Source organism: Manis javanica, chromosome 14 (genome assembly GCF_040802235.1).
Source record: "Manis javanica isolate MJ-LG chromosome 14, MJ_LKY, whole genome shotgun sequence".
Taxonomy (NCBI): Eukaryota; Metazoa; Chordata; class Mammalia; order Pholidota; family Manidae; genus Manis; species Manis javanica.
Genome location: NC_133169.1, coordinates 58,034,637 through 58,060,941, shown reverse-complemented (window position 1 = coordinate 58,060,941; position 26,305 = coordinate 58,034,637). Strand labels below are relative to the sequence as shown.

The following is a 26,305-nucleotide window of genomic DNA, read 5'->3' as shown; positions in this document are numbered from 1 at the left end:
CCCCGCCAATACCTGCACACAAAACCGCTGTCCATGCCATTGCTGCAGACAAGCTGGAGAGCAGCCCCACCTACAGCAACTACACAGTTTAACACAAAGGCTTCTCCCTGCGCGTGACTAACTGGCCCAGACAATGGAGAAAGGCACGGCGAGTGGGAAGCACCAAAGGGCTTTGCCTGTCCTGAAAACAACCGCATAGCTTGCCAGCAACCTTTGCCATCTCCCTAGGCCATCCCAAGGGCCACCAGCCAAAGGCAGCTTAGGGGATCAAATTAGAGGCCACTCCCTGCACGTGGCTAAATGGCATAGACAGCAGAGACAGGCATGGTGACCGGGAGACGTAAAAGGGCTATGAACTCATGGCAGATTCCCGCGCTGTTCACCTGACAACCCCGCCATCATCTTAGGCCAACCCAAGGGCCTCCCTGCCCATGGCAGCTTCGGGGATCAACGCAGGGGCTGCCGCCTGCACACAGCTTACCAGTACAGACAGCAGAGACAGGCACTGTGACCGGACCAGGAAGCAGGAGAGACTTTGTGCTCCAAGCTGAACCAACGCCCCTCACATACGATGACTCCCATCGCTCCAGGACTATGAAAAGGCAGAAGAACCCTCTTCAATCCAAAATCCCTGAAACACCAGAAAGAGGGCGCAGTTAGACTGAAATGAGAAAAATTCCTGAAAAATAACACCACAATGTTGCTCATGTGAAATCTGAGCATAAGATTGTATACCAATGATACCTTAATTAATTAATTAATTAATAAAACAAAGTTGAGTTGTAAAGTAAATTACACATTGATATGCACTATATGATGTCATTGATATAGTTTTTAAAACATGGAAAATATAATACATTGTCTGGTGATAGTTTCATATGGAATGACTGCATAAAAACATAATGAAGATAACCAAAATACCCCCCCATCAGTGGTTTCCTTAGGAGTGGTAGTGAAGAGCACAGGATAAAGGAAGTCCGTGTAAACGACTTCAACTGCATCTGTAACATCCTACCTATTATTTTTCAATCTAAAGGATATGTGGCAAGATATGGACATTTGACAGGCCAGAGTAGTAGATAACAGGGTACATCAGTGTTTCCTATACACTTGTGAGAAATCTCTGAAAGACAAAAAAGGGAGAGATTGAGAGAGGGAGTTAGACGGGAAGAGAGAGAGAGAAGGAGATAAGGAGAATTGAGAGAATGAAGAGGAATGCCATTGGCTCAGATATAAAACAATGCAGGTGCCCCCAAAAAAGGAAATAGTGGCAAAACAGAGGATGCTTCAGGCTCATGGTAGAAAACCGAGCCACAGAACGCTTGGGTCAGTGGTGACTGACTAACAGGGAGGCTGTAACAAGAACACAGACGTAACCCTGCACCTCCCCACCTCCATCCTCAGTGAGCCAAGAGTCAGCAAGAAGGAGTCTGCCTCCAGGGAGGAGCAGTGCATGTGATGCTTGGGTAATAAAGGCAAGGTGGTATCCTAAAAGGACTCTAGTGGAAAGAGAACCAGGCTCCCCCCTGCCCATCAGCACAGCCCGCACAATACCCTTTCTGATACAACCAGCAGTGGCGGTTCCCACACATTCCGACAAACGCCCTGTGCAGACAGCAGACAGACACTACGGGACGTACAACTAAAGGTAAGTGTACAGTGACGGGCAACCCAACAGCATGACCATGGGGGAGAGACAAACTTAGCAAATAGGAAACCTAACTCAAAGGGAATAAGAGTTAGTAGAATAATTCGGACAGGATTTTTTATCCTAAGAATATTTTACATACTTTGAAAAATAGGAGGATAGCAAATTAAGAAGAAGGTTATGAAAACACACCAATCTAAATAAAAATTGAGCTGTTGATGGTAAAAAGACTCAATAAAAGGGCTGAGTTGCAGAATAGACACACCTAAACAATGAACGAAAAGCCAGAAACACTTTCAAAACAGGGCACCAAGGAATAGAAAGATACTAGAAACTACATAAGAAAACTCATGCAAAATAAACATTAAACATCTTCCACAGCTGAAGATAGATATGTGTCTGCAAAATGAAAGGACCCACTAGCACTAAAATGAATAAATCACTCACACACATACACCAGCCCTACCAGATACACACTGTAAAGCCCCTCTGATAAAACAGCATAGTACTACGCCTGCCTAGCTGGATGGGCCAGTGGGACAGAAGAGCCAGAAATATGGAAATGTAGCCAACATTAAGGCAGTAGCTCAAATTGGCGAGGAAAGGAAAGAATGGTGATGGCACACTATACAGTCATAGAAAAGAAGGCAAAACTCGATTGGTTCCTCACACCAAAGCCAAGAATAAATTCCAACCTGGTCAAAGGTCTAAAACTAAAAAGCAAAACCACATAAGTATTGGGAAAGAAATTGGTGAATATCCAGCAGGACTGAAAAAAAGTGTGGAAAACATTCCTTAATACAACTCAAATCCAGGAACAAAGAAAAAACTAAGACGACAAGTCAGACTTTTGTGACAAAAAAATCAACAGCTCCTATGTGCTAGCACAAACAAATTATAATACATAGTAGGAAAAGAAAGGTATCAGTACATTATGTACTTGGAATATAACTGATAAGAAATGTGCAAGAAATAGTACAACTATAAGACTTAACTAGGAGATAATAAAAAGTGACCTAACTGGAGCGAGAACTCATTTTTGAGAAGAGAAGATTACAGCAAAGTTATCCATTCTCTCTCAAATAACCTATAAAATCAATGCAATTGCAATTTTAATATCAACAATATTTTTCAAGGAATTGCAGAAGGTGATTCCAAAATGCATATGAAAACATAAATACAAAAATCACTTTGGAAAAAGTTTAGCAGTTTCTTACAAAATTAAACATAGTCTTACCATATGATCCAGCAACTGTGCTCCATATTTACCTGCAGGTGTTGAAAACTTATAGCCACATAAAAACCTTCCCACATATGTTTATAGCAGCTTCATTCATAACTGCCAAAACTTGGAAGAAACCAAGGCTTCTTTCTGCAGGTCAATTAATCAGACATTAAGAGAAAACATAATAACCATTCTCTAGTTTTCCAAAATACACAAGAGGAGGGAATCCTTGCAAACTCATTCTATCAAGCCAGCATCATTCTAATACCAAAACCAGGCAAACAGACCAAAAAAAGAAAACTACAGACCAATATCCCTGATGAACATAGAGGCAAAAATACTCAACAAAACATTAGCTAACCAAATTCAAAAATACATCAATAGGATCATACACCATGATGAAGCGGGTTTCATCCCAGGGATGCAAGGATGGTACAATATTAGAAAACCTATTAAAATCATTCACCACATCAACAAAAAGGACAAAAACCACATGATCATCCCCATTAATGCCGAAAATACACGTTATAAAATTCAACATCCATTCACGATAAAAACTCTCAACAAAATGGATATAGATGGCAAGTACCTCAACATAATAAAGGCCATATATGACAAACCCACAGCCAACATCATATTTAACAGGGGGAAGCTGCAAGCTTTTCCCCTAAGATCGGGAACAAGACATGGATGCCCACTCTCTCCACTTCCATTCCACGTAGTTCTGGAGGTCCTCACCACAGTAATTAGACAACACAAAGAAAAAAAGGGCATCCAAATTGGTAAGGAAGAAGTTAAACTGTCACCTTTTGCAGATGACAGGATATTGTACATAAAAACCCTAAAGAATCCACTCCAAAACTACTAGATCTAATATATGAATTCAGTTGTTGCAGGATACAATATTAAAACACAGAAATCTGTTGCATTCCTATACACTAATGATGAATGAGCATAAAGAGAAATCAGGAAAATAATACCATTCACAACTGAATCAAAAAGAATAAAATATCTAGGAATAAACCTATCCAAGGAAGTGAAAGACCTATACTCTGAAACTACAAAACACTTATGAGAGAAATTAAAGAAGATACCAATAAATGGAAACTCATCCCATGTTCATGGATAGGAAGAATTAATATTGTTAAAATGGCCATCCTGCCTAAAGCAATTTACAGATTCAATGCAATTCCTATGAAAATACCAATAGCATTCTTCATGAACTGGAGCAAATGGTTTTAAAATTCATATGGAACCACAAAAGAACCCGAATAGTCAAAGCAATCCTGAGAAGGAAGAATAAAGCTGGGGTCATTACATTCCCCAACTTCAAGCTCTACTACAAAGCCACAGTAATCAAGACAATTTGGTACTGGCACAAGAACAGAATAGACCAATGGAACAGATTAGAGAGCCCAGATATAAACCCAACCATACACGGTCAATTAATATATGATTAAGGAGCTATGGACATGCAATAGGGAAATGACAGCCTCTTCAACAACAGGTGTTGGCAAATCTGGACAGCTACATGCAAGAGAGTGAACCTGGATTATTGTTTAACCCCATACACAAAAGTAAACTCAATATGGATCAAAGACCTGAATGTAAGTCATGAAACTATAAAACTCTTAGAAGACAACATAGGCAAAAATCTCCTGCATATAAACATGAGCAACTTCTTCCTGAATGCATCTCCTCCAGCAATGTAAACAAAAGCTAAAATGAACACTACATCAAACTAAGTGGGACTACATCAAACTAAAAATCTTCTGTATGGCAAAGGACACCATCAACAGAACAAAAAGGCATCCAACAGTATGGGAGTATATATTTGTAAGCAACATACCCAAAAAGAAGTTAACATCCAAAATATATAAAGAACTCCACACGCCTCAACACCCAAAAAGCAAATAACCCAATTAAAAAATGGGCAGAGGATATGAAGAGACAGTTCTCCAAAGAAGAAATTCAGGTGGCCAACAGACACACGAATAGATGCTCCACATCACTACTCATCAGGGGAAAGCAAATTAAAACCACAGTGAGATATCACCTCACACCAGTTAGGATAGCCAGCATCGAAAAGACTGAAAACAAATGCTGGTGAGGATGTGGAGAAAGGGGAACCCTCCTACACTGCTGGTGGCAATGTAAGCTAGTACAACCATTGTGGAGAGCAATATGGAGGTTCCTCAAAAAACTAAAAATAGAAATACCATCTGACCCAGGAATCCGACTCCTAGGAATTTACTGAAAGAATACAAGTTCTCAGATTCAAAAAGACATATGCACCCCTATGTTTTATCACAGCACTATTTACAACAGCTAAGATAGTGAAGCAACCAAAGTGTCCCTCAGTACATGAATGAATTAAGAAGATGTGGCACATAGACACAATGGAATACTAATCAGCCAGAAGAAAGTAAGAAATCCTACCACATGCAACAACATGGATGGAGCTGGGGGATATTATGCTCAGGGAAATAAGTCAGGCAGAGAAAGACAAGAGCCAAATGATTTCCTTCATTTGCGGAGTATAACAAAGAAAACTGAAGGAACAAACCAGCAGCGGACTCACAGACTCCAAGAAGGGACTAGCGTTTACAAAGGGGAGGGGTGTGGGAGGGTGAAGGGGATTGAGGGGTATTATGTTTAGTACACATGGTGTGGGGGATCAAAGGGAAAACAGTGTAGCACAGAGAAGGCACATAGTGGACCTGTGGCATCTTGCTCCACTGATGGGACAGTGACTGCATTGAGGTATGGGTGGGGACTTCATAATATGGGCAAATGTAGTAACCACATTGTTTTTTCATATGAAACCTTCATAAGAGTGTGTATCAGTAATACCTTAATGAAAAAAACACTGGAAAAAGATAAAATCTATGTTGGGATTTTGATGGGAATGTCATTGAGTTTAGACTGATCCTGCTGCAGTGCTCTTGAATCTCTCTTCTGGTTTTTTGTTTATTTCACTCCTTTTTTTCTTTGTATTTCAGTTGAGGGAACTTCTGTTGCCCTATCTTCAAGTTCACTGACTCTTCTTTCAGCCATATCAAGTCTACCTATCAACCCATCAAAATGATTTTGATCTGTTACCATGACTTTTCTTTTCTAGGATTTCCATTTGACTCCTTATAGTTCTCATCTCTGTTGAAATTCCCCATCTGTTCACTCATGTTATCTATCTTTTCCTTTAGAGCCTTTCACATATTAACCATGGTTACTTACATTTCCTGTCTGATAGTTTCAACATCTGAGTCATCTTGCATCGAGTTTATATTTAAAGTTGTGGAAAGTTGGCGGAAAAAATTCAAGTTGGAAAAAGCAATGTCCAGTTTCATGTCCATAGTATGCTTCCATTTGCTTACCAAAGGGAGGAATATACAGGTACACAAGCATCTACTTGTATAAACACGGGATATCTTTAGAAGGATGCTGGGCTTGGAGAACTGGAGGTCTTGAGCTTGAGGGAGGTTTACTCATCAATGTAAACTCTTCTGTACCATTTGAATTCTTTAAATGTAAAAAGAAAATAAAACCAGTTAACTTGAAAAAAAAAGTAAAGGTAGAACTTTATTTTACTTCACAGTGAAGAAGAAACATTATTTTGAGAATATAGAATCAGGAAGTGTTCCATAATGTCTTGCTTTTATCCTTGGAAAGTTTTTTACAAGATAGAATTATTAAGGGTAGACATCACTGAACATACAATATATGAGGGTGTCTCTGCAGGTAAGCTTTTACTTTCACAAAAGACCTTTTGGGAAATTAAATATCCTATAATTAGATAGCCACATAACTTCTTAAAAGAAAATGCTACAATAATTTAACACAGATATGAGTTATCACCATCCCAAAGGTGTACACCAGAGATTTATAAATGTTTGTGAATCTTATGAAACCTATGGACTCTTTCCCCTCCAGAGACAGACACATAAACACCAATTTACACATAATTTCAGGCAGTTACAGGATCCCTGAAATACATTCCTGAATCCCAGTTAAGCAGAGCTAATTTAAGTTACTAAGGATATAAAAACAATGCCTCAAGTTTTCATTCAACAGATAGGCACTGAGAATATGATCGCTCAGCAAAAATTTACTGACGGGCAGAGGGGATAAATCTCTCTCTCTCTCTCTCTCTCTCTCTCTCTCTCTCTCTCTCTCTCTCTCTCTCTCTCTCTCTCTCACACTCACACACACAGAGACACAGCAATGGCTGGAAGTGCTAAATAAATGGTGCAACAAGAGCTTATAAAAGGGGTAAATGAAAGTCAAGAAAGGTTTCCCTGAAAAAGTGAAAAGTAAAGTAGAAGTATGAAATGTAATAATGAGAGGAAAAAGCTTCAGGTAAAAGGAACACCATGTGCAAAGGATCTATAGGGTGCTGTGCTAGACGGTGAAGGAAGGCCAGCGCAGCTGAAGCACAGAGACTGAGGAGGATGTGGTATAAGAGAAGGGGAGAGACTGGCCTTATTTACACTGCTCTTCACCAAAACCAACAGAGCTACCAACTAGGTTTCAAGAAAGGGGTGCAGGTCACATGATTAGATTTCTGTTGTGAAGACAGCACGCCAGCTGCACTACAGAGATCAGATTAGAGGTAGTGAAGAGTCAAGCAAAATAGCTGAGAGTCTAGTACAGCAGTTCTAGACTAGGATAAGGGTGGTGATTAACAGTAGCAGAGATCTGAAAGGTAATAGTGAACTTGAACTCTTTTTCACATATTTTTTCCCCTTGAAACTACTTCTTTTGCCAATTTTCTATGATACATTCTCTTAATTTTCAAGAGCTATTTTATAGTAATGTCATTAGCTGTTTATGTCATATTTGCTGTATTTCTTTTTTATAAGTGCTTGTTCTATTTTTTTCCTTTGGCATGGTCTTCAATTTTTCTGTAGATGTATCCATATTTTTTTCCGTTTCTAGTTTTTCTTTCATTCGTTTTTAATTTCAACACCTTCCCTCCTCTCCACTTTTTTCTGCCTTTTTCCCCCCACCTTCATACTAGAACATGTAAAATTTACTTCAGTGCAGGATGTGTATAGTTCCTAATAGGTAAGTTCATTCAGACATCCAGCAAACATTTACAGAGCACCCACGTTGTAGGGAAGAGACATATACACAAAACAGAGAAATAGGTACAAGTGTTTCCAAAGTAGAAAGCACTCTGGTTGCACACAGAACAGACACCTAGCCTGGACTGAGAAGAATTAGTCAGGACTCCCTGAAGGTCAAGATCAAATTTTAACTATTCTGAAGGAGGGGCCTGGAAACTAAGTGGAAGAAAAAAGAGCCCTAAATGAAGAGTAGTAAATGACTAACATTCCTACTCCCAGAGTAATTTCAGAATTGAACAGGAAGCTCACTAGTATTTTCCATGAATTCCCAAGGATATCATTCCAGGTAAGGTCTCAGACTACCTCAGAGGTAATCTAATGGTAAGAGGCCACCAAATGGTCTCTGGAACTAGCACAAGCTTTATGTATGCTTAGGAATATACACTAAATGCCCTCACAGTTTCCCTTTTCAATATATTTCAAATGAAATCTAGGCTTAAAACTTACCAGCAAAGCAATAACATATTTCATGTTTATCTCCTACTTCATCCAACAAGCTCCCATCAGTGGAGAGTTATCTATCCCTGTACCTTCCTAGAGGCTTCCTACTGCCACCTCTTCCCTGCTTATTCCAGTCCCACTGCCTGGAATGCCCTCTTCCCCTTCCCTAATCACCAACTGTGATTCCTGTGTAAGATCCTTCAAAACCAAAAACAAGTAACACTCACCTCATTTTGCTCTGGGCATTATTCTATATCATAGGTGGATGTTTCCTACCCTTTCCTATCCGAGTGTGGCTTGCCTGACTACTGAAACTGTGTCAAACACAACTACATAAAGTAAGAACAGTGGCTTACTCATGGGCAGACACTTTCAGACCCACTGAATAAAGATAACAAAAAACTTCCTTGGATGTAGCTGTGAGATTCTCATTTGATCCTTGCTTTCCCAGATTACTTTAGGTCTTCAGATAACATGACTTCCATGAATAGAAGCGGAAACTGGAAAGACGGACAGGCGCAGAAAGGGTAGCCTACTGATACTGACACGGTATGGTGGAGGTGATGAGAGCAAATGCCTGATTTAGGGCTCGATTCACGAATGAGGGAGAGAACTGGATATAGCATGTATAAACAGCTTTTTCTTAAAATTTCGCTGTAAATGGAAAGAAGACATGCGGTAATAAACACACATAGTTAAAAACGATACTGTCTCATTCAAGATCAGCCATGTATTAGGAATAACCTACAGGTCTCAATCCCGCCCTTCACTCCCGGCAGTCAATAAAAGGCAGGCAATGCGGAATGAGTGTTTATTCTTTGTTCAGCACTGTGCACTTTACATACTCCAGTTAACATACTTCTCACAACCTTAGGAGCAAACTATCACGAGTTTCGTTTACAAACAAGGGCACTGAATACAAAGACTAAATCATCTTCCTAGAGACGCACACATAAAAAGTCATGGGGCCTCAGGGCCAGAAACGCATCGCTTGCTTCAGTCGCCTACAGACCGAGAAGGGGAGATTCTGATGCCATCACGAGGGCTCCGGGAAACCCGCCCGAGCCCTTCGAAGGCTCCTGCAGCCGCGCTCCCAACCCTCGCTCCGTGCCAGACCAGGCGCCCGACGGAGGGACGCAGAGGAGCCATTCTGAGGCCCGAAAAAGGGCCCCACCGGCTCCCAGACCGCGGCACTTACCTCGTTACTGAGATTCGGAGTCGCGGCCGAGCCACAGTTGGTCTAGGAGAAGGAGCCGCCGCAACCGCCGTAAGCGCCGAAACCGCCGTAACCGCCGCAACCGCCGCGCCTCTACCCCCAGTGCGTGGACTGCGTCAACCAGACGGCGGCTGCGTGGCCACGCCCCCATACGGCAGGCCCTTCGGTCCTAAACTCATCTGCAGTCGGCTTCTGCGGACGACTGAAGAAAAGTAAGACCAGCTCTGACTGGAAGAACGGTACTGAGGGGAACAACTTCCGGAGCAGAGCGCTACGCGCCGGATCTGCACGCTCCTATGGATACTGGGCTCTGGCCGGCGCACCAAAGGGAGCTGTGCAAGCAGTTCCTGCATTGGTAACGTTTTCAACATGCTCATTTTATTATACTCGTTTGTAGACCTGGCCTGGTTTTGTAAGGACATTGTCTGTGTCCCAATATGGTTGAAAGAGTTTTGATAAAAGGATTGAGTGACCAATTTTTTTTATCATTAATCTACAATTACATGAAGAACATTATGTTTACTAGGCTCTCCCCTACCCCAAGTCCCCCACCACAAACCACATTACAGTCACTGTCCATCAGCATAGTAAGATGTAGAATCACTACTTGTCTGCTCTGTGTTGCACAGCCCTCCCCTTTCCCCCACCCCCCCACATTATACATGCTAATCATAATCGCCCGTTTCTTCTTCCCCGCCCTTATCCCTCCCTCCCATTCTCCCCAGTCTCTTTCCCTTTGGTAACTGTTAGTACCTTCTTGGGTTCTGTGATTCTGCTGCTGTTTTGTTCCTTCAGTTTTTCCTTTGTTCTTATACTCCACAGATGAGTGAAATCATTTGGTGTTATTGGTCTTTCTCCGCTTGGCTTATTTCACTGAGCATAACACCCTCTAGCTCCATCCATGTTGTTGCAAATTGTAGGATTTGTTTTCTTCTTGTGGCTGAGTAATATTCCATTGTGAATATGTACCACATCTTCTTTATCCACTCATCTACTGATGGACACTTAGGTTGCTTCCATTTCTTGGCTATTGTAAATAGTGCTGTGATAAACACAGGGGTGCATCGGTCTTTTTCAAACTGGAGTGCTGCATTCTTAGGGTAAATTCTTAGAAGTGGAATTCCTGGGTCAAATGGTATTTCTATTTTGAGCTTTTTGAGGAACCTCCATACTGCTTTCCACAATGGGTTGAACTAATTTACATTCCCACCAGCAGTGTAGGAGGGTTCCCCTTCCTCCACAAACTCGCCAACATTTGTTGTTGTTTGTCTTTTGGATGGTAGCCATCCTTACTGGTGTGAGGTGATATCTCATTGTGGTTTCAATTTGCATTTCTCTGATAACAAGCGATGTGTAGCATCTTTTCATGTGTGTTGGCCATCTGAATTTCTTTGGAGAACTGTCCTGTTCAGCTCCTCTGCCCATTTTTTAATTGGATTATTAGCTTTTCGTTTGTTGAGGTGTGTGGGCTCTTTATATATTTTCGATGTCAAGCCCTTATCGGATCTGTCATTTACGAATATATTCTCCCATACTGTAGGGTACCTTTTTGTTCTATTGATGGTGTCCTTTGCTGTACAGAAGCTTTTCAGCTTGACATAGGCCCACTTGTTCATTTTTGCTTTTGTCTTTCTTCCCCAGGGCGATATGTTCATGAAGAAGTCGCTAATGTTTATGTCCAAGAGATTTTTGCCTATTTTTTTTCTAAGAGTTTTATGGTTTCATGACTTACATTCAGGTCTTTGATCCATTTTGAATTTACTTTTGTGTATGGTGAGTGACCAATTTTTGTACAGAGTTTTTATCTAGTGTTTGTGATGATTCCTGCACTTCCAACAACCAGGCCTTATTGTCCAGGCTTACATTATAGTTCAGCCTCGGACATATTCTTCTGCACACTGCAAGATTTAAATTTAGATACTAAATGCTTAAAGCAAAACCAGGATGCACATTTACTGCTGCCTGCGGGAATGTGTGAAGTATCAGCCTGCGGGAGAGGGGGCATAAGGAAGTGAATCTGTATTAGAAAATGTATTAATAGTTACCATCTGGTTGAAGTGAGTGTTGAAATAGGTCGAGCACAGGGGCAATCACTTTGCATGAATTATCTCCAAAATATTCATGGAAATCCAATGAGATAGGAACTATGTTTATGATTTTACAGATGTGGAAACGGACTTTGCAGGAGCCAAGTATTTTATTTAGCCAGAGTTGCCCAGCTGGGGCCCATCACTGCTGCAGGAATCCAGGGCTGGTTATATAGTCCGTGAGGCCCAGTGCAAAATGAAAATACAGGAACCCTCATTCAAAAAGTAGGAAAAATCTCTTCATTTTTCCGTGGTGTCTTGTTGTGCCATGTGTTTTTATTTGGCATTTAATCTGGAGCTACTCAAGCACAGGAATACTAATGGGGCTCGTGTAGACCCTCACATGTGCCTGGGACTCCTGCCACAGGACTTAGAGAGGTGCGTTTCCCGGAACAAGAGGACAGTAGTTTTCTGGGCAGAGACCTGGAAGTGGGAAGCCCAAGAACCCAACTGGGAGGATGTGGGAGACAGGACACCGTATGACCTAAAACTAAGACCTTGACACATTTTCCAATTGCCCCCTGGATTTCACCGACAAAACTAAAAATTCAGATAAAATTATTAAAAGTTTCAAGACTGTGGTGAAAGAACATTTACTCCAGTCCCTCTTATGACACTCTAAAGAAGAGAGCCCTGTGTGGAGCCCATGTTCTTAATTTGTGATTCTGTTTTTAAATTATAGTAATTCAGACTTTTATTTGGATTGGTATTCTTTTAGTTTAATGTGTGATTTGGATACAAATAGCTTAATGACTTCTTCCTGTTTGACTAGTGTCACATAAAGGTAGTTTTTGCTATTAATAAATCATACACTGAATTATAATGGTCTTCTTACTCATCGACATCCCATCATTAAATCTGAGCTCTTGGAGTGTAGGGGGCTTTTAACCCAGGTCAGTCGTAGGCACAACATACAAAAATACACAGGAAAAGACATCTTCAAGACAAATGTAGATCTTTATGGAAAATGCTTCTATTTGAGATAAAAGATGTTAAAAAAATTGATTTCATATTGCTTCATGTACTCTTCATTTTTTGTCTACAGATGTCAAAGGCTCTGTAGTGTTTTCTCTTGACCACCCCTCTTGTTCTCCAACACCTCATTTCTCTAGCCACCACAGTCTCCTCGAGCTCAGGACATTTGTTTTCTACCTTTTCATAGCCCAAGCCCTCTCCTTGGCCTGTGATGTCCCCAAACAAATCTGGGTTCTCAGGGGCTACTTTTCAAGACCAGGTCAAATTCCATCCATCTGTTTTAAGAATCTTATTCGTAGTCCCAAAACAAGTTAATTTTTCTCATCAGCAGTTCATTCTTATATTATTTACAATAGTCTAATTTGAAATTTCTTTTGTACTATTTTTTTTTACATTATAAGCTCTCAATAACTTTAGATAGTCATTTTTAAAACAACTAATAGTTTTTCACTGTCTCTTGTGTATTATTTCCAGGCCAGTCTATTTCCTCCTTTTGGTGCTACAATCTCAAAAATTATTTTCATTCCTTACAGAGATGATTCTACTAGTCTGCTCTCAATAAGCAATGCACATTTCCTCTCTAGTAATAATAATATATTTATTAATCAGGTTAAGTTTCTCTAGAAAGCAACACATCAAAGCACACCTGTACATTTTATTCCTGATGGATCAGTTAAATTCTATCAGATATATGATACAATGAAACTATTGCCATTAAAAGCATCTAGTGTGAGACTGTTTCTCCTCTTTATCACAGTGCTCCAATAAGTGGAAGTAAAGATCCACCAGCATGTTCAGTTGGTTGGGGGGAGGGGGGTGCCCAAGTTTTTTAATTTCAGTTTTCTCAAGAGTTTTGCAAATCCCACTGTGTTTGTCTGCTTCGTTGCCATAACAAAATATCACAGATTGGGTAGCTTAAACAACAGAAATTTATTTTCTTACAGTTCTGGAAGCTAGAAGTCCAAGGTCAAGGTGCTGTCAGGGTTGATTCTGGTGAGAGCTCTCTTACAGGCTAACGGAGGCCACCTTCTTGCTTTATCCTCACGTGGCCTTTCCAACGTGAGGGTAGGGACTCTAAGATAGAGTCTGAGGTGCAGACTCCTCTGGGGACTCTTCCCCTTCCTATAAGGATACTCATCCCATTGGATTAGGGCTTCACCTTTGCGAATTCATCCCACTTTCCTACCTCTCTAAAGACTTTATCTCCAAAAACTATCACAAGAGTTAGAGCTTCAACTCTTGGGGGGGACACATTTCAGTCCATAGCACCCACTTTCTTTAGGAAAAGAGAATTACCTCAAAAGTAATCTTTTCCTGACAACTTTTTTTGCACTATCATTGTACTTTCAAAAATTAAAGCCATACATTTTTGGATTACAGTTAAATTTATGGGTGTTTAGCAATCAGAATGAAATTGAGGAGTAGACCCACACATATAGTGACAACTGATTTTCAACAAAGTTGCAAAGACATTTCGGTGGGTGAAGGTGGTTTTTCAAAAATTGTGCTAGAACAACTGGACATCCACATGAAAAAAATTTGACATTGACTCATATCTCACACCAATACAGAAACAACTTAAAAAGGATCATACCCCTAAATGTAAAAGTTAAAACTATAATACTTCTAGGGGACAAAATAGGACAAAAACATTGTGACCTAGAGCCAGGCAAAGATTTCTTGGATATCAGAACAAATTTTACAAAATACATGTAAAAATACACTAATAAATTAGACTGAATCAACATTAAACTTCTACTCTTCAAAATACACTCTAAAGAGAGTAAAAAGGCCACACATGGAGAGAAAAAATTTGCAAATAAATGTTTTATAAACGACTCTTATCTACAATATGTAAAGAACTCTCCAATCTCAATGAGTAAACAAACAACTCAATAAAAAAAATAGGCAAAATATCTGAACAGATGCCTCTCCAATAAAGATACGTAGATAGCAAACAAATTCATGGATATATATTCAACTTCATCCTTAGGGAAGTGCAAATTAAAATCACAATATGATATCATTAAACACCCATTAGAATAGTTTAAAAACCTATCATATCAAGTGCTGGTGAGGATCTGGAGCAACTGGAACTCTCAAGCATCATTTGTGCACATGGAAAATGGAACAATCACTTTAGAAAGAGTCCAGGAGTTTCTTACAGTATACATTCAACACCCATATGATCTAGGCTTTCTCCTCTGGGAGCAATAAAAAATGAAACCATAAGTCCATATAAAGACTTGTACATGAATGCTCAGAGGAGCTTCTTTTCTAATATCCAAAATATGGAAAAAACTCTTTTCCATTTAATAGAAAAAGGAATAATCTGTGGTGTACACACAGACAGACATACACAGAGCAAACCAACAATCAGAAATAAGAAAGCATGATATACAGTGCAATATGGATATATTTCAAAATAATTACACCAAGAGAATCCAGACAAAAGGAGTACATGCTGTATTATTTCATTTACGTACAATTCTAGAAAATGCAAACTAATGTAGAGTGACAACAAATAGATCGGTGGTTGCCTGAGGACATGGGGAGGAAGGATAGAATGACTGGAGAGAGAAATTACTAAAGATCATCAGGAATCTTTGGGGGTGATACATTATCTTGATTTCAAGGATGATAAAACATTATATACATGTATCAAAATATACCAAGCTGTGTACTTTAATTTTTGCAGTTTATTCTTTCAGTTATACCTCAATCAAGCTATTAACTAAATACATTTACCATTGACCTAGCAATTCTACTTCTAGAAAAATATGTAACAATTATATTGGTTCAAACTAGTGATTCATATATATAAGGATATTCATTACATAAGTATTTGTAATAACAGAAGATTGGAAACAACCTGTCCATCAAAACATCATTGATTAGTGGATACATCAAGAATAATAATCAGCTATTTATTCACTGGAATGGAAGGCTCTTCATAATAAATTGTTTAATGAATCCAAGTGGCATTACGCTATAATACACTATTTTTTTTAGTGTGTTTGGACACACAAATATCATATTTACTTGTTGGTATAGCATCTTATTCTCTGGAGGGCAAGTTAGTGGCTGGGAAACATGCATTAAATCTTTCCACTAATGTGCCCTTTTGTATCTTTGAAATTTTGTACCATGTAACAGTATAAACTTGGAAAATAGTTTTTGTTGCAGCTGTGAATGGTATATTTTCTCTCATTTCTGCCTATATTAGCTGGCCAGTGTAGATACAAGCTATGATTTTGGGGGCGTGGTATTTATTATGCCATTGCCTACACAAATTTTTTTTTTGGAGAGAGGATTATTTCCTATGTATACAATCAAATTATCAGAGAAGTACATCTATTTTTCCAGTTTTTATGCTAATTATTTCATTTCTTGTTTTAAATGTCCTAGAACTTTTAAAACAATGATAAGTAATAACACTAATAGCATTCATAGCTTGTTTCTGATTTTCTTCTAATTTTCTTAAGAAATAAATGACATACATCACTATATAAGTTTAAGGTATATGGCATGATGCTTTGCTTTACATATATTGTGAAATGATTACTACAATAGGCTCAGCTAACATCTATCTTCTCAGGTAGGTCAAATAAAAAGAAAAGAAAGAAAAGAAAAAGGAGGAAGGAATTTTCCTGGGATAAGAACTCTTAGAATTTACTCTATGATAACAACTTTCCTTTATATCATACAGCAGTACTAGCTATAGCCATCATCTTGTACATTACATCCCTAGTACATTTCTCAATTCCCCAAATACACTCTCAGGTAAGGAAGAGTCACAGCTACCTTCTGCCTTGTCTGTAATCTGATACCCCTTGTGTGCGTAACACAGGAACCCTCCACACCAGGTACTTGCTTTTCACTGGGGACATTCAGGTCTGCTCACCTGCCTTTCAGCTTAAGCTCCACTGAACTACAGTGTTTCAGGACTTTGTCAACAGCCCTTTCGGTCAGATGGGGCTGGAAGACACACTCCACTGTGGAAGGGACTGTGATTCAGTTACTTGCCTGGGTATGAGCAGGCCAGATATTAGGGCCAGCAACACTGCTTGAGGATCCACATCAGGCAGGTCTGTGCCCCACTGAGTTCCATGGTCAGAATACACCCACAACTTGATTCTGCTGATGAGCAAAGCTGCTGGTTGGAATTACTCCCTGAGCCTGCAGGTATCAACTTGGTCTGCCAGGATCCCTTTGCTGATTATTGCAAGTCCCTCCTCTCTTTCCCATTGTAGTCAGATTCCAGTAATTTGCCCCACAAAATCCTCTGTAACAAAAATGCCCCAAAAGGCTGGAAGCTTAACAACATGCTCCTAAATAACCAATGGATCAATGACCAAATAAAAACAGAGATCAAGCAATATATGGAGACAGATGAAAACAACAACACAACACATCAAAAGTGTGGGATGCAGCAGTGGCCACTCTAAGAGGAGAGTATATTGCACTACAGGCCTACCTCAAGAAAGAAGAACAATCCCACATGAACGGTCTAAACTCACAATTAATGAAACTAGAAAAAGAAGAAAAAATGAGGCCCAAAGTCAGTAGGAGGCACAGAATACAGATCAGAGCAGAAATAAATAAATTTGAGAACAAAACAATAGGAAGAATCGATGAAAGCAGGAGTTGGTTCTTCCAGAAAACAAACAAAATAGATAAACCCCTAGCCAGACTTACCAAGAAAAAAAGAGAGTCTACACACATAAACAGAATCCAAAATGACAAAGGAAAAATCACTATGGACACCACAGAAATATAAAGAATGAACAGAGAATACTATGAAAAATTATACGCTAACCAACTGGATAACCTAGAAGGAATGGACAACTTTCTAAAAAATACAACCTTCCAAGACTGACCGCAGAAGAAACAGAAACCAGAACAAACCAATTAGCAGGAGTGAAATTAATTGCTAATCAAAAAACTACCTAAGAACAAAATTCTGGACTAAATGGCTTCAAGGCTGAATTTTATCAAACTTTTAAGGAAGAGCTAATACCCAACCTCCTCAAGATTTTCCAAAAATTAGCAGAGGAGGGAACACTTCCAAACTCATTCTATGAGGTCAGCATTACTCTAATTCCAAAACCCGACAAACACCGCAAAAAAAGAAAATTACAGGCCAATATGCCCGATGAACACAGGTGCAAAAATCCTCAACAGAATATTATCAATCTGAATGCAAAAATACATCAAAAAGGTCATCCATCATGGCTATGTGGGATTTATTCCAGGGATGCAAGGATGGTACAATATTCAAAAAAAATCCATCAATGTCATATACCACATCAACAAAAAGGACAAAAATCACGTGGTCATCTCAACAGATGCTGAAAAAGCATTTGATAAAATTTCACATCCATTCATGATAAAAATTCTCAGCAAAATGGGGACAGAGGGCAATTACCTCAATGTAATAAAGGCCATATGCGACAAACACACAGACAACATCATACTTAACAGCAAAAATCTGAAATCTGTGTCTGTGTGTTCAGAAGAAGACAAGGATTCCCACTCTCCCCACTTTTTTTGAGCATAGTACTGGAGGTCTTAGCCACGGCAAGCAGACAACACTAAGAAGTAGAAGGCATTCTAACTGATAAGGAAGAAGTTAAACTGTCACTGTTTGCAGATGACATGATATTGTACACAGAAAACCCTGAAGAATCCACCCCAAAACTACTAGAACTAATAACTGACTTCAGCAAAGTTGCAGGATACAAAATTAATACACCAAAATCTGTTGCATTCCTATATACTAACAATGAATGAGCAGAAAGAGACGGGGTCATATTCTGACTACACCAATATTCTGTCCCTCACCGCACACCTAACCACCAGACTTTACATCAGTTGATGATTCTCATCTGCGTTGACTATCCTTGTGATGGTTTCCAAATGATGATGGTCTGTTGCATCATTTCTTCTATAGTTATGACTTGGTGTTCTACTCTGAGGAAGTGTTTTCCTTCCTTATCTTTTTATCTAAGTATGGAGTGGTGGATTTTTATTTTATTCATGGAGTTGTAATCTAATACCCTTATTTTTATTTTGATCCTCACGTTGTTACAGATGGTGAGTAGGAGCCCCTTCAAACTTGCTTCTATGACTTTTTAACATGTGTCCATTATCCCAGAAGCATTTACTTATTTTCTGGCACAATATACTACATACTAATCTTAAGGTTCATGTTATATGCTCAACTGCCCCAGATCTATAGTCCAAGGAGCTTTGGTTCCTCATAGTGGAAGGTTGTTTCTAGAAATTGAATCTGAGTGCTTGGTGTGCACATTACTACTGGCCTGTCATTGCACATAGTCCCTTTCAGAAAACAGGGCCAGGATATATATGCATATAGCTATATGTGCGTATGCTTACTTTATATATAATCCATTTTCCCTCACCTACTTGGTAATATCCTACATTTATTTAAGCCCCAAGTGCCACCTCATCTGAGCTCTGTCTTGGATGAGACAAGAACTCCTCCTACAGATTTTCACCATTCCCTATTCATACCTCCCCGTTTACTGTGTTGTTTTGTAATTGTTCCTTTGAGATTGCCATAGGAAGAGAACTAATCTTTTACTTCTGTATTCTTGGCTTTGTGCACTACACACAGCACATAGTATGTACACAGTACATTTTTCTTAAATGAATGAATTCATTAATGAAGTGGAACATGAACCTCGTCTGCTCTATTATGTGTGCTTTTTTCTCTTGTTGAGCTGTGCTAAACACACGGCATGGTTCTCATTTTTCCTTAGGCACATAGATATGATCTCCTAAATCTAATCAACTATAAATGTACAAAGGAGAGAATTAATTTTTCTACCTCATTGGAAACAAACTACTGGCAAACTGAGTATTATTGACTGCTTGGACCTACAGAATTCCACATGTGAAAAAAAGGCTTTGTGTAGGGATTCTTACATGAGAACTATGAATATGCACTGATTTAGGTATCTTCTAATTATTAAAATATCCTCTATAATAAAAATCCACTAATTAAGAGATTATTTTTAATTCCAAGAAGCAATGACATTGTGATTTCACAGGTGTCTTACTGCATCTTCTTTTCCCCACAATAAGCTGTGAACTTCATTATCAAATTTCCAAAGTTTATTTCCCCAGATTATTTTATATGCCCCTTTCCATTAATATATGACAAACTCAGTTTTTTTTATTCCTTAGAAGATACAAAAATATGTTTAAGTCCCTCATTCTCATTTTGAGTTGAAGCCAGAAGTACCTCAAACACATTGAGATCAAGAAGGAGATAGAATTGTCTGTGTTTATGGATATCAATGCCCTCAGGGTCATCGCTGTTTAGCTCCCCTTTGTGTCTCCAGGGAAACTAAATTTTTCCTCCATTTCTAGAAAATGCATCATGGGGGACACTTACTGTGTTCCCTTGGAGTTCTGGAAGCTCATATTAATCCTTTGAATAAAAGCCAAACATGTGAGTTCCCTCTCTTTTAAAAGGTAAGTGAGCATCTATGAATTTTACAAAAATATCAAATCATCGGGAGCCTAAAAATGAAAAATAATGAACAGATAAGACATTTTAAGATGGGATTGTATACTAGAAAGAGTTCACCTCAGTGCAATATTAACACACACATACATACAGCCAAAAATCAGAGTCTACCTAAAAGTCATCTGGTTTAAAAAAAAACACACACAGACCATCAAGTTGATAGGGCCTTGAAAAAATAGATCCAGTCACATCATTGATACCCTAGTGTGGGCTAAAATGACTGTGCTGTCCAGGGAAGGCAGACGAGGATCAGGCTCAATCAAGTCCTTCATGATTGAACAAAGTTAACTGTGTAAATGTTCTACAGGTGTGCCTGCACTACTGGCAGACTAGTGTCTGAGGGAATCAGATTGAAGGTAATAGGATTCCTCTGCTGCATGCATTCATTGCGTATGTGTTCCAAATTTCCCAGCACAAGTCCTGAGATTTTTGATTGGAAAAGCTCAGGACGTCGTTTAGAAGCATGGTGGAATTGGCCTCTCTAGAATCATATGGACACCTGGTGTAGTCAGGAATGCTGGAAGATAGGAAAGAGGCAGTGAGCGGATAATGGGAAAATAACTGACCGGAGTCCTCTCCACTCCCAAAGGTAAGCATTCTTCTCTCTGGCTTTCCAAAGCACCCTGTGCTGATGTCTATATTGCGGAAAACAGGTTGTATTGTAATGATTTGCTTACTTCTTCCTCCAGCAAACTGTGAATTCCTTGCTGGGAGTGACTTTTATCTTCGTGTCTGTGGCAAACACAGAGTAAAGGGGGCATAAATATGTATTGCTACTGAATCATACATTTTTAGAATTAGAAATATCTTTGGAATTTAGTTAGCTTTTACTTTTTGTAGGTGTGGGTATGGAGACATTAGAGTTAAAATTTTGAACCTGATGCCATAGTTGGTTGCAGAGGGGAATTTAGACACAAATTATATTATTCTTAATTTTGTATTCATTAAACATTACCCCTTAAATACTTACTAACATTTCTCATATTTTCAAGTGAATGAATTGTACAAAGTCTGGCCACTGGGATTCACATACGTTCCAGCATAATGGTAGCCTGCTGGTCTAGGCAATTTAAAAAATGCATTTACATGCAGAGACTTCTGGATGAGAACTCATCCTAAAGAGAGAGAGAATGTGGCCAACTGAACCCAGTAATAAAGTTGAATTACTGAGATGTCCATCACTTGGATTTGTTACTCTCCTGTCCTCTCATGTATGTATGCCTTAGTTCTAGATGAAGCATTGAGGAAAGCTGAGATAACTGTATTGTTTTTCACATTTTGAAGAATATTAACATAATAAATTGCATGTATTTACAGTGTACATTACAGAAGTTGTAACATATGAACAACCAGGAAACTGTCACTACAACCAAGATAACGAAACTATCCATCATCCCCCAAACTTCTTCCATGTCCTGTTATAATCATCCCTAGTGCCTCCTTCCCATTTGCCCTATGGTAACACTGATATGAACACTCTATCAACTAGTCAGCATTTTCTAGAATTTTCCTTGTTTGCAGGTTTAGAATTTCATACCAGTGGAGACAAACACTATTGATATTCTTTCCTGGCTCTTTCCTCTCAACTAAATTATGTTTAGACCATTCATGTTGTTTCCTGTTTCAATAGCTCACTCTTTAACTGCTCAGTCATACTCCACACAATGGTTTGTATCCATTCACAAACTGATGAACAGTTAGGTTATTTTCAAGTTTTGGCAATCCAAATAAAACTGCTATGGAAATTTGTGTGCAAGCCTTGGTAGAGACTTATGCTATCTATTCTCTTACTTTAATACCTAAATGTGAAATGACTGCATCATATTAGAACTGTATGGTCTTTCAAAGACACTGGAAAACTGTTTTCCAGAGTGATCGTAGTATTTTATATTCGCACCATCAATGTAAAAGAGTTCCAATTCCTCCACATTCTTGCTAACACTATGATCAGTCTTTTTTATTTTTAGGCCTTTTAGTAGATATGAAATGGTATCTCATTTTTTTTTTTTCTGGTCTGTCTTGAAGCTGATGTTTGGTGCACACGTATTTTGAATTGCTACACCTTCTTGGAAAATAGACCACTTTATCATAATATAATGCCCCTCATTATCTATGATAATGTTCCTCATTCTGAAGGTTGAATTGTCTGATATAAATACAGCTCTCCTGGCCTTTTCAGGTATGATTGCATGGTGTATCTTTTTTCATCCTTATACTTGTAAATTATATATCTCTGTATATTTACTATAAAGTAGGTTTCCTGGAGACAACATAGAATTGATCCGTACTTTTTAAAAATCCAATTTGACAATCTCTCTTTAAATTGATGTGTTTAGATCCTATGTATTTAATATGAATATTGATATGGTTAATTAAACTTTGCCATCTTCCCAGCTGTTAACTATATTTTCTCCTCTTTCTCTGCCTTTTTTTGAGTTAACTGAGCATTTTAAAGATTCGATTGTTTTCTCTATTGACTTTATTTATACCAAATTAAATTTTTTGTTTGCTCTTCATTGTAGGGTTTGCAATATACATCTTTGAGTCTCCTTTCAAATAATATTATTTTGCTTCATATATAGTGTAAAGACTCAACAAAACATATTGCCAATTTCTCCTCACACTTTGTGTTATTGTTATATATCTTATGTTTACATATGTAACAGAGAACACATTGCTAATATTTTTCTTCAAAGAGTCGGTAAACTTTTCGACCAGTCAATAGGAATGTCATCCCTTTCCACATCTAAAAAGAAACCAACATGGCTTTGGATTACTGAGTGTTCATCAGACTGTTAGAGGATTGATCTCCCAACACATAGTAGGGACATAGGTAAATACATGGTGAATAATTTAGTGTTCTCTTTCCTAAAAAATATTTTTATAGTTTGTACAGAACTAAGTAAATCCAGTCAATCATTGATAAGGCTATCTATCCATTACTTCAATGATACAAACATTCACTCTAAAAAGGAAGAATGCTTCCTCAAACTTCCAGGAGGGGTGAGGGAGAGAGATGAGATGGAGATGGGCTATTTCAACTAGTATCAATGATACAGTTTACATCTAAGTAGGAAGGAGCTCACTATTCAAATAAGCCTGATTAACAGAAAAGGCTTACTTTCAATTTTATGTGCTTACTGTTTTCCCTGAAAAACTTAATTTTTAATTCTTCTGGAAGAAGGCTAACTGAACAAGGAAAAGAAATACAGTAATCTTGTTCTCTAGGTCTTTTACTACTCAGGTTGGATTTTAAGATTAATACAACAATAATTATTATTGTATACTGTTACTTCTACCAAATGTATTTTAAGTGCTTATAAGGTTTCAGTTAGCACAAAATATTGCTAAATACTTTGTAAATATTATGTCATGTGTCTCTTAGTTGACAACACTGCTTCTCATATTGAAAAGCATTTCATATAATTGATAACACTTTTGACATTCATTGTTTTATTTGATCCTTTCAACAATCCTGTGAAAGAAGTATTATCATTTTCATTTTATGGATTTGTAAATCTGAGGCTCAGGGACAGATATTACTGGTAGGTGATACACTTCATCGATGAATGAGAACACCAAGTCCAATTCTGCTCCCTGCACCCTGCTGTATCTGGGATATATATTATCCAAACACTCCTGCTGTCTCATGCTCTATTGCATTTACCTCCTCCTACTCCAGCATCTCTCTTGTAGCCAACCAAATCAAACTAAGTTTTGACATAAAATGACAGCAGGCTGTCTCCATATATTCACAGATCTCATTTAGGTCTATCTGACTTACTTTATACTGTTACCCTCCTTCATCTTTTAATTCACGAGAATTAAAAATTTCCTAGAGAAGTTCATCTGTCATGTTCTGGGTACAATTGCATAGCTATGATTCATTAGTTTTTGGACCACATTATTACCTGCTTAGGGATTCTAAAGCAAACTGTGTGCAAATGCAATGAATGTTTCATTTAATGAAGTGATTGCAACATCAAACATTAAACTGAGGACTATTTTGTCACATGTTCACTGAGCTTCTGATCTAATCTAAAGCATGAAAATTATTACAGATAACCCATTTCAGTAGCTCAGTAACATTTCTAATGAAGATACTCTTTCTTTAGAAAATGAAGCTTGTGAATGACCTTGAATGACACCCATAGTAGATGATTCAAAAGCATTTGAGTAGCCAGAAATTTTATATTTTGATAGAGGAACGGAGACTCATAGTTCGAAATTTGTATAATACTGTCATTAACTACATTTGGTAGGTAATAAATCATGCCAATTTTAGAATTGTTTTTCGTGGTGCTGAACTCATTTAGGAGACAGACGAAACTGTCACTTCTAGGGCAGGATGAACTAGGTTTGCATGACTACATCTAGACTGTTTCTCAAAGAATCTCAAAAGCTTCTATTCTACTCCACATAAACTTCTATTCTACTGATGACCCTCACCAAATTATTTAGTATTTAAAAATAAATATTTGACTTTTCTTCATTTGCATGTTTATAAAGAAAAATGTAAACTAAGTCTCTGATAGGACATCTCAGATTATTAGAGTGCAAATACACTCTTTGTCAGTTCCCAAAAGCTCTCAGTGGCTTTAAAAATGGGACAATGAGAACTTCTACTTTAATGTCTAAACTATCCTGAAATTATTTTCAAAAATGCCAAAGTGAGTCGATATCATTCAGAAAGGAACAGCAACACTCATGCCCAATGAGCAAAATAGCTCATCCAACAACAGACTGGTCACAGAAAGCAACTCAGACAAAATGAGTCTTCAGTGGATGTAGGACACTTAAAAACTGGCCATGATATTTATTTTTTTGAAGCTCAAAAGTATTTGCAATGTTTTTATTTTTCATGAGTGACAAAGCCCTCACTACCCATTGTACAAGGCATGGGATTGCTTTGCCTGCAACCGGTTGCCTAAATGAGAATGGGGTGGATAAAACAGAAGAGTACAAAGGAAAGGATGTTGTACAATTCAGAAACAGAGGAAGGGAAGAGGGAGAAAGAAAGGTGGAGAGAAGCCAAATGAGAGAAAACCTGAAGAACTTCTTAGGCTCTGGAAGTTATTTGAGATGCCCTGCCCCCACCACAGTATCAAACCTCCAAATGGACTCTCATCCTTGCTACCTACTGCTTCTATATGGCCATCTTAAAGAGCAGTGTATTGCAGCCAACTAGATGACATTGCTATGTTTTGTGTGTATGTTTAAATGTACAATTTTCCTTCCATATTTTGAAGCTAATGTTCAACTGAATAGGAAGTTCTTCAGGCCTCCAACATTTTAATGAGATCTTGAAAAGCGACTAGGCCCAGGGAATTGTGTCTGTGTGGGCCAATGGATAAAGCAGCCCTGCTAGAGCATAATTTAGCTATCAGCCATGAAGCTACCTATCTTTACATTACTCATCTTGAGAAAATGTCCAATATTTTCTACTAGTTGTCTTTAAAAGTCTTCAGTGGCATGGAACGCAGATCTTGGACCATTGATAAGGTAGTATACATTTCTTAGTATCTGATTTAGGATACCATATGACTTTGACTTTAATTTTGATATTTTATTCAATTATTTATAAGAGGTCTGCATTAATCATAGCTGCCTAATAAGTCTACCTTGACTTCCAGAGCCATCCTTGTACAATTTGTTCATTTGCATATAATACCTTCCATCATCCAATGGAAATAAAAAACATTGCAGAGAGAAGGACTAAGTAAGAGAGAAAGAGAAAAAATGGGATGAATTTGGAAAATGATGCAGATGTCACTAATGTGACGATATCCAAATAATTTGGCAGGATCCGTGACCCTGCTCTCTGAGTAAATGACTACCTTTAAACACCAATAAGCAGTGCTTACTTTAAGTCTCCCTCCACCAAATAAATAAATGACAATTCCTTCATGCCTTTACCTAAGCTGCCAATACTTTACAAACACATATACCACTTAAATATCCAGGGTTGTTTTTATATTTGACCTTCCCTGATCCCACTACTGGCTTCCCGGGAAACCCACAGGATCATC

The 26,305-nt window shown here is 38.4% G+C and overlaps 2 long non-coding RNA genes across 6 annotated transcripts in view; one reads left to right on the top strand and one right to left on the bottom strand.

Moving 5' to 3' along the window:
• LOC140846290 (uncharacterized) overlaps positions 1-26,305 on the bottom strand; it is a 91,032-nt gene that overhangs the window by 18,050 nt on the left and 46,677 nt on the right. Inside the window, exons 1-3 of one of the 4 annotated variants that reach the window (XR_012125305.1) lie at positions 9,639-9,739; positions 6,248-6,392; positions 482-631 (exon numbers count right to left, since the gene is read on the bottom strand). This is a non-coding gene — a long non-coding RNA (uncharacterized lncRNA). The other 3 variants (XR_012125304.1, XR_012125306.1, XR_012125307.1) reach the window with 3 other exon arrangements.
• LOC140846291 (uncharacterized) lies at positions 9,900-22,808 on the top strand. 2 transcript variants are annotated; one of them, XR_012125309.1, is made up of 4 exons: positions 9,900-10,011; positions 20,117-20,221; positions 20,689-20,865; positions 21,594-22,808. It is a non-coding gene; the product is annotated as an uncharacterized lncRNA (long non-coding RNA). The 2 variants fall into 2 exon arrangements; XR_012125308.1 differs by having other exon boundaries at positions 20,117-20,865.